Source organism: Pteropus vampyrus, unplaced genomic scaffold, assembly GCF_000151845.1.
Source record: "Pteropus vampyrus isolate Shadow unplaced genomic scaffold, Pvam_2.0 Scaffold2, whole genome shotgun sequence".
In the NCBI taxonomy this organism is placed as follows: domain Eukaryota; kingdom Metazoa; phylum Chordata; class Mammalia; order Chiroptera; family Pteropodidae; genus Pteropus; species Pteropus vampyrus.
Genome location: NW_011888783.1, coordinates 28,785,047 through 28,793,888, shown reverse-complemented (window position 1 = coordinate 28,793,888; position 8,842 = coordinate 28,785,047). Strand labels below are relative to the sequence as shown.

The window sequence follows — 8,842 nt, the reverse complement described above, 5'->3', positions numbered from 1 at the left end:
AACAGTTAAACAGTATGATCCTGGTACATGCATAGGCAGAGAGATAAATGAAACTAAATAGATATCCCAGAAATAGACCAAAACATATAAAGTAATTTATAATGGAAAAGAAACCAAAGGAAAAAAGTTGGAACTATTCAGTGAAATTGGCATGACTAGCCAACGACAGGGACTGCTAATTTTCTACTAAAATTTCCTGTTCGCTTCTTCTTGGCCCCTTGCTGACCAGCAGAGACTGCATCCTCCACCCTCTCCAGCAGCTAGATGTGCCCACATGACTAAGTTCCCACCAATGGAAGTGGAAGTAATATGTGCAACTTTTGATCACCTGCCCTGGACTTTCTCCTCTGTCCTTCACACTCAGGAACTCAGATATGGTAGCAAGCCAGCTATGACCATGCAGATAACTATCATGACAATTACTGGAGCAACAGGAAAGAAAGAATCTGAACCTCAATAACCAGTGGATATGGGCTGACCTGCTTTGCTCACACTGGGACTGCTAAGTGAGGAAAAACTCAACTTCTATGTTTTTGGAGCCATAGCATATTTTGGTCCCTTGGTTACAGAAACTCAGTCTTCTCCTAATTAACAGAGAATCTAGAGAAAAATTAAGTTGGATTCATACCTAGCATTCCAGACGGATCGAAGATTTAAATCTAAAAAAAAAAGAAAGGACACTACAAGAAACCATGAGATAGGTTTTTAACTCTAGGAATGAATAAGGTCTTTCAATTGTGAAACAAAATCATGAAGCCACAAAAAGTTTGATTATATATTTATAAATCTTTTTGAACATCTTTTATTGACTATCTCTTCCACTAGAATGTAGTAAGTTCCATGAAGCAAGAACTGGGATCTGTTTTCTTCACTACTGTACAGCCTGCTGCCTAGAGTAAGTGCCTAATACATACAGGCATCAATAAGTATTTGTTGAATGAATTGGTAAATTTAAGGATACAAAATTTTAAATAATCTGCACAGCGAAAAATTGTTTTTATACAAATGACAAGATATAAATATCACATATCACAGGGAGAAAGAAAAAAGTGGGGACTAATTTTGTTACTGCATAGGTGTTCCTATGAACTGATGGGAAAGAACCCAACAGGAAAACAGACAAAGGATACAAATATAGAGGGAATGGAACAGAAAACACAAATGACCTTCAAACTTATGAAAAGAGGCTCAGTGTCAATCGAAATGAGAAAAAAGCAAATTAAAGCTGCATTAAACTGTCATTTTGCACCTATCAATTTGTCAAAGGAAAAAAAAGCCTATCAGTTTGACAACCATACTGTAATTGGCAAAGGTGTAAGGAAGCAGTGTTCTCATCCATCGCTGGTGAAATCTAAAACTTGGCAAGCTCTATGATCAGAGCAACTTGGCAATAAATTTCTACCAAAATTAAAATAGGCACGCCCTTTGACCCAGCAATTCCACTACTAGAAATGGATCCTATGGATTTACTCACGAACATGTTTGAAGTGATATATGTACAAGGTTACTCCCTACAGCCTTGTTAATAATAATAAAACTAGAAATGCTCTATATGGCTATCAATATAGTACTGGTTACATAAATCACAGCACATCTCTACAGCACAATACTAGGTATCTATTTAAAAAGGATGCAGTATTAATATGGAAGGACTTCCCAGAAACATGACTTCAACAAAAAAAGGTACCAAACAGTATATATCGTTACCATCTGTGTAAAAAAAATTGCAATAATCTATAGATTACATGCTAGTATATTATTTATGTCTCCCAAACTCTGAAAAAATACAGGAGAAATTGGTAACAGTGGTTGCCTCTAGGAAGGGTAACTGGGCACTTGGGGGACAGGGGGAGGAGGAAGACTTATTTTTCACTCTTTTGTACCTTTCTAATCTTATAAACATTGATTACATTACCTCCCTAAAAATAAACATTTTATAAAATAACAATATAAAGATCCATTCCCACCCCCAGATATCTGAAAACTTCTCCACTGACTCTCACTGTCAACCAACCTATGACACCAGTGAGCTGAACAATTTTAAACCTGTTTCATAATTAAGAATCACCAGGTTAGCAATTAACTAATAACATCATATTCACCTCCCTCAAGTAAATATATACGCAAAATAAAATCTTTCTCTTGATCTTGTCCCTGTTATCATTTCCTCTTAAAACTAATTTAACCTCATGCTACCTTAAATGGGCATAAAAATATCTCAAAATGCTCCAAGGATGGTAGCCAGAACTAACAACTATGCTAATATACTAACACAGCCTAGTGCCAAAGAAGTTCCTTCCAGGCATCCAGAAGATGAAAATTTGACATAACTGACACCTCGGCAACAGCCCAAGGGTATGCATCATCTGCCTTGGAAAATAAAAACTCACATCTTTAACCACTAAAAGTCCAATGTCAACAGTCATGACTTTTGTTTTTTCCCTAAGGTCTACCCCACATTCCCCTTGAAATCACAGGCTAACCCCTCTCTTGAGGACTGGTTATTATTATGTTACAGCCATATAAGGAACACTCAGCAGTCATTACTTAGACTGAGATTCTACTTAAAAGAAAAAATTCTGCTTAAAAGAGAAAATATCCACAACATATGAAATAGGAGGAAAAAGCAACTTGTAAAACAAAATGTATAGTCATGTTCCGCCAATTTCTAAACATAATTAATAAGTATATTTTATATATGAAAAGATCTGTATGTGAAAAAGTATGTGTTCCAAATTATTAGCTATGGGTGAAAGAAAGAAGAAAATTTTGCCTTTATATATATGTCTGTACTTTATACTGTTTTGTACTATTTGAAATTAAGTAAACAAAAATAAACTTTTATATGAAGAATAAAGGTTTTTAAAATGATAAATTAGACTTCCCTTAAAAATAAAAGCACTGGACATTTACTAGAGACTTTCCCCATAGGTGAAGAACCCAAGAAGGCTGCACAGACCAACCCCAGCATGCTTTCATCTTGAGTTCCTTGCTTCTGTCTCTCTATACAAATTTCAAATCTTATCTGAGCAATCCCAACATTTAACTCAAGAGACATGCACACCAACACTTAGCACTTCAGGCTTCCTTTCATAAACATTTTACAGACTCTAGTCTAAAGTAGGTATCTGTATTACCTCCATAGCTTACACAACCTCAATAGCACTTCATCCTGATGACAAGCCTTCTTTACATAGATTTCAAAGTACCCCAAAGAAAGCACATATAAAAATGTAGTTCCAGAAAAGGCAAAAGTATAGAGACAGAAAAAAGATCAGTGGTTGCTAGGGGCTAGGGCAAGGGATGAGAAATAGGTGGAGCATGAAAGATATTTAAAGCAGTGAAACTATTCGGTATGGCACTATAATGATGAATACATATCATTACACATTTGTCCAAACCCACAGAATGCACAACACCAAGAGCAAACCCTAACGTAAACTATGGGCTTTAGGTGATGATGTGTCAATGTATGTTCATCTATTGTAATAAATGCACCACTCTGGTGGGGGACAGTGGGAGAGGTTGTGCATGTATGGTGATGAGGTATATGAGAACTCTCTGTACTTTCTGCTCAATTTTGCTGTGAACTCAAAATTGCTCTAAATCATAAAGTCTACTTTAATGACTGGGGGGCGAGGGGTGGGGCGGCCAGTAGCCCTGTAAGGTAAAAAGAACGGCAGAAGCATTTTATATGTAGGGAACAACTTGGCCAAAGTTAAAGAATAACTGTGCAGCTCCGCCAAAAAACGGCTACCTTCAAGGCAATGTAAGAACTAAGGACTATTAGACTGAGCCCTAACTTTCTTATATTGGATCCATATAAACCAACAAAATGATCGCTGTGGCTAAGAATTTACCATGTAGATTTGATCTCTACCAAAGAGAATTAAAAGAGGTGATTTGTTGAAAAAAGCTCTACTACTGGCTCCGGCAATGCTGCTCTGAGAGTTCTGGGTAAAAGTTGACTCAGCTACCTTAAAGCGGGCTCCGGGTCATATCTCCCTGCAGTCCTTCAAGCAGTGTGCTCTTGTTCAGAGATCCGCTCACTAGTTCACCAGAGACGTGGAGAGTGGGAGATGCACTCCTGGAATCTCCTGGAAATTATAATGAGAACTTCTCCAGTAGCTTCTGCTCTGGCAATGCGATGCTCACAAGTGGCTCTGAGCTGCAGGGTGAACGAAGAAAGAAAACCAGCTAAAGAAAATTCTGCAGTTGTGAATGTACTGGCTATAAGAAGAGCATACTTGACAAGCCTTTCAATCAGGACCACAAAGCTAAAGCCAATTTATAATTGAAGCAAGTATTGAAAGGGTTGAAAACATCGACAAGTTGTATACTGAGGTCATAGATCCATACTGATCTTTAAATGTTTTTCCATATGACACAAAACCCAGTCAGATCTGCATGCAGTTGGTAAATTTCAAAATCAAGTTCCATTAAACCCCATATACCATTTACTCTAGCCCATTACGAAAACAAACAAAAAACCAATAACTTTGTATATATTCATTATTATATATACTTGGTTTAAAAAAAAAAAGTTCGAGCACTACACAGAAAGAACGAGTCTCTTTCAGAAAGCCAGATACTCCTAGAGGCACCTTATATCTACTCAGAAATAATCTGGGTTTGGTCGATTTTCAAACATCGTTCTCAGCTATAGATAGATCTAATTCAAAGCTCATAAAACAATGGTGGAAAGGAGCACACGGCGGAAGGGAAGGGGGCTCCAGATAACTAATGAAAAACAAAAAGCCACCCAAGCTCCCTTTTCCTCTAGGAAGACTTTAAAAACATCAACATTTGCCAAAGGAAGAGGAAATTTTTATTACAACCAAACTTTCCCATTCAAATAGTTGTGACACAAAATATTGAAGAACTTACTCCTTTACAAAAACAGCACCTTTTTTTTTTTTTTTTTTTACCTCAAGGAACGTTTTGCCAAGAAAACATTCATGTAAATAAATCTAAGCAGAAAACAAACCCAAATACAGCATTCCTAAATAATTATTTGGAAGGAAAATCACGTCAACCTTGAAATTGAAGGGAAATGCTTCACAAATAATGTCAAACCTTTCATCACATCGGTTTAAATTGAGGCTCACAATCAATTTGATTATAAAATTGTAAGACATGTAAAAGGCACACTAAAAATAAGACAAAGACACCTCCCTGTAAAAAGGTCAAGCAGAAATGTGACATTTTCAGCAATCATTTAGCGAAGTTAAAGAGTAAAATTCCATTTCTAAAGTGGACATCCTTCAAAACAAACTCATTAGCTAAGCAGCATTCACAAACTTTGAATTTCAGAACAAACTGTTGAAATTCTGTTATTTTCCAAGATATTGGGGCCAGGGAAATTTGGCGGATTCACACTGAAGCTGCTTTCCCCTCTGCCAAAGACTAACTGCATTTTAGGAGGAGGCCAGTGCTAAGCCACCATGCCTAGGGCCAACCGTGTCTATAATTTATAAATACATTATTTGGGGGAGGTTTAGAGAAGCAAGAAAATAAGGAAACACTGGTACATAATTTCTCTTTAAAAATTCTCTTTAAATTCAATTTAATTGAATTTAATTAAATTCAATTTCTAATTCTCTTTAAAAATCAGAGATTGACTTTTTTTTTTTTTTTTTAAATTACAAAAGTGTTGCTACTTCCCTAGCCCTATCATCTACACTGCATTAAATTCCTTCTTATCCTTCAAAACTATGTCCAGGTTCCCCCGTCTCTGTTCGGCCTTCTCTAATGATTCTTATATTTTCTAGATTTTTTCATTATATTTTCTAGATCTTTCCATTCTAATTCCTCTGGTATTTACCTTCTATATAGCTCACCCTGGAACTTAATCCTCTGGAGCCTTGAACTGGGTTTATCTCAAAACCAGTAGAAAACTAGGCAAGGATCACATATTCTTCTGCTGTATCCTTTCTTTATAGAACCTAGTGCCTAGCATATAGTTGGTGCTCAAGAGTTATTGGATAAAAACTAAGTCTACAAATTAAACACAATTTAATATCCATTTTATTTTTTTAATTATTATTATTTTTCTCCTTCTTTTAATCCCTCCCCCCACTTCCACCCCTGACCTACGGATGTTGCTATCTTTTTTTTTAAGAACTGGATCTCTGAAGGCAAGGCATCTCCCCCTACGCATTTGCAGCGTGCACCGAGGGCCTGGCTCACCCGGGGTCTGACACCCCCAGCGCACTCACGGGGCCTGGCGCATCTGGGCCCGGCGCACCCAGGGTATGGTCCATGGCTCCACCTGCAGTGCGAACCCAGGACCTTCTGCGTATAAAGCAGACATGCTAACCATTACCCTATGGAGCCCCTCCCACAATATCCCTTTTAAAAATTCATCAGGCTCTCAAATAACCCATGGATTGATGTCAAAACTGTGGTGTACTATAAGAAAGAACTCAGGTTGGTACCATGGGAGCTAAAGTTGAGAGCAAATTCTGGACACTTAACTCATCAAAAGTTCTAGTCAGAACATATCTCCCCACAAATACTCCTCAACCTAATAAGCAAGCCTGGCAGATTCTGAAATATAATGAAAGCTGTTGTGTTCAAACCCCCAAGTATGATTTAAAAAAGAAAAACAAGAAAAAAAAGAAGACACATGCACCAGTTAAAATCAGTCCTATAAAATAAGTATCTATATAGCAAACTCTAGCAACAAGTCACAAAACTTTTCACTGAGCTGAGTTTTTCCCTAAACCTTAGCCAACTCATTTGTTTGGCTGTGGAGGTTTAATTAGTGGCAGCTAATCATGCCTCATACCAGGTGAAAATCTGACCCATAAAGGTCAGAAGCACATTCTTATGAAGTAGTGGAGGGTGAGTATGAGGAAGGGGAAAAAGAGGAACCCAAAAAATGTTCTAACTCCAATTGTGATCTTCACATACTAGTACATTTTTCTTTAATCCAATTTAAAAGAACATGCATAGTTTCTTAAAAGTCACTGTAGTATGATGGGACCTGACAGGAAAGCATAAAAGTTACTTAAAATCAAAAAAGTTCTTGGCAGTCAACATAGCAGCTAACTCTAAGCAACAACGACAACAAAAAAATCAGGGCAAGTTTTCTCAACTTTTTAGTTATAACTGTATCCTTGCTTCTAGAAATTGCAGCTTCTAAATATTCTAAATCCTAGCCCTTTCAAAACATCATCCTTTGTGCAGTGATGGATGTTATGAATTTTATGGTGGTCATTTTACAATGCATACAAATAACAAATCATTATGTTGTATACCTGAAACTAATTTAATGTTGCATGTCAATTATACCTCAATTAAAGAAAAAAAAAAGGGGCCTTCTTCCTTCCCTATCCACCCAGTCCGTAACCCAAATAAATCCTGGTATATCTTGCTACAGAATTACTATTAACTGAAATTATTAGAAGCAGCAACACATGGCTGGCAAGCACATGGACTTAGGAAACAGCCAAACCCAGTTTCCAACCTACTAAATGTGATCTCACACAAATCATTTCACCTCCGTATTTTGGTTTCCCTTCCCATGAAACATGGTAGATACCTCCCTGCCTTTTATAATGCCAGCTAATATAATGCCAGTTACTAATAATGCCAGCTATCATTTAGTGAGCCCTTGGTTCTAGAACTGTTCTAACTTCATACTTGTTTTACCTGATTTAATCCTAACAACACAAAAAATGAGAGGAAGGTATTATTATTCCCATCTGAAAGATAAAAAAACAATATTAGAGAGGTTAAGTAAAACTTTCCAAGCCAACACTTTTTTAATACATGGCAAAACCATGAATCGATTCAAGTTTTACTGACCCCGAAGTCTGTGTTCTTTTTTTAAATTAACTTATTTTTGTGGTTTTTATTCTTTTTTAAAGACTATTATTAAAATATAGCTAACATACAACATTATATTAGTTTCAGGTATACACCATAGTTATTCAACATTTATATACCAGTCTCAAGCTGGTTTCTTCTTTATATCCTTATAGGACTTCCATTCAGCTAGTCTTCAGGTGGCTCTCCAGATTGACTGTTCTAGAATTTAGCTGTAATTTTAATGTGGTCATGGGAGGAGAAAGGCATAGCATTTACTTACTGCGCCATCTTGACCGGACCTTCCCAAAATCTATGTTCTTACCAGTAAGTTAACTTGCATCTTGACTGTAAGAATCGAACTGAATGATCATACTAGATCCCCTTAGGTCCTTTTCCTTTTTTCTAGCCCTTTGAATAACAGAAGTGCTAAAACTGCATGACAGAAAAGCATAAAGCACACCAATCCCGAACAATAACACAAATTATCTACACGATACTGCAAATATCCTCTTGTTCTGGCTCTAAAATAATATTGCTACAACCAAGCATATAAATGTCGAGTATCCTTAAAGGATAATCTAATCCAGACATTCCAATACATGGGCAAGACAAGTATGATCTATTAGTAATTACGGAGAAAGGCTGGTCTCCCATGATGCCCAATCTCCCAGTAGAAAAAAATAGGTCACATGTCCTAGACAACTGACAAACTCAGGGGACACCACGCAGCACATAAAACAGGGAGAGTTACATAAGTAAAGATAACTGCTGATTGAATTAGGAAGTACACAAGAACATGGAGATACAGCAGATTGTCTACTCTGGTGTTTCCAAATTAAAAATGTAATAAGCATTCGTCTTTGGGATTCGAGATGAGAAATGAAAATTTCCAATAGTTTCCCCAGAATTCCTCAAATTCTAAGTTATTCTCAAAATACTTCCAAACATTCTTCCTTCATTATTATGGATATGTTTTAAAATGTTAAATAAATAAATAAGAAATAAACTTACTAGTATTTACAAAAAA

The 8,842-nt window shown here is 36.6% G+C and overlaps 1 protein-coding gene across 8 annotated transcripts in view; it reads right to left on the bottom strand.

Annotated features, from left to right (window-relative positions):
* ACVR1 (activin A receptor type 1) overlaps positions 1-8,842 on the bottom strand; it is a 122,205-nt gene that overhangs the window by 69,583 nt on the left and 43,780 nt on the right. For 6 of the 8 annotated variants that reach the window (XM_011359063.1, XM_011359091.1, XM_011359101.1 and 3 more), the window contains one exon: positions 3,978-4,168. The exons of the other annotated variants lie outside the window; for them this stretch is intronic. The gene's annotated coding sequence lies outside the window, so the exon portion shown is untranslated. The remainder of the gene's footprint in view (positions 1-3,977; positions 4,169-8,842) is intronic. 8 annotated transcript variants of the gene reach the window in all.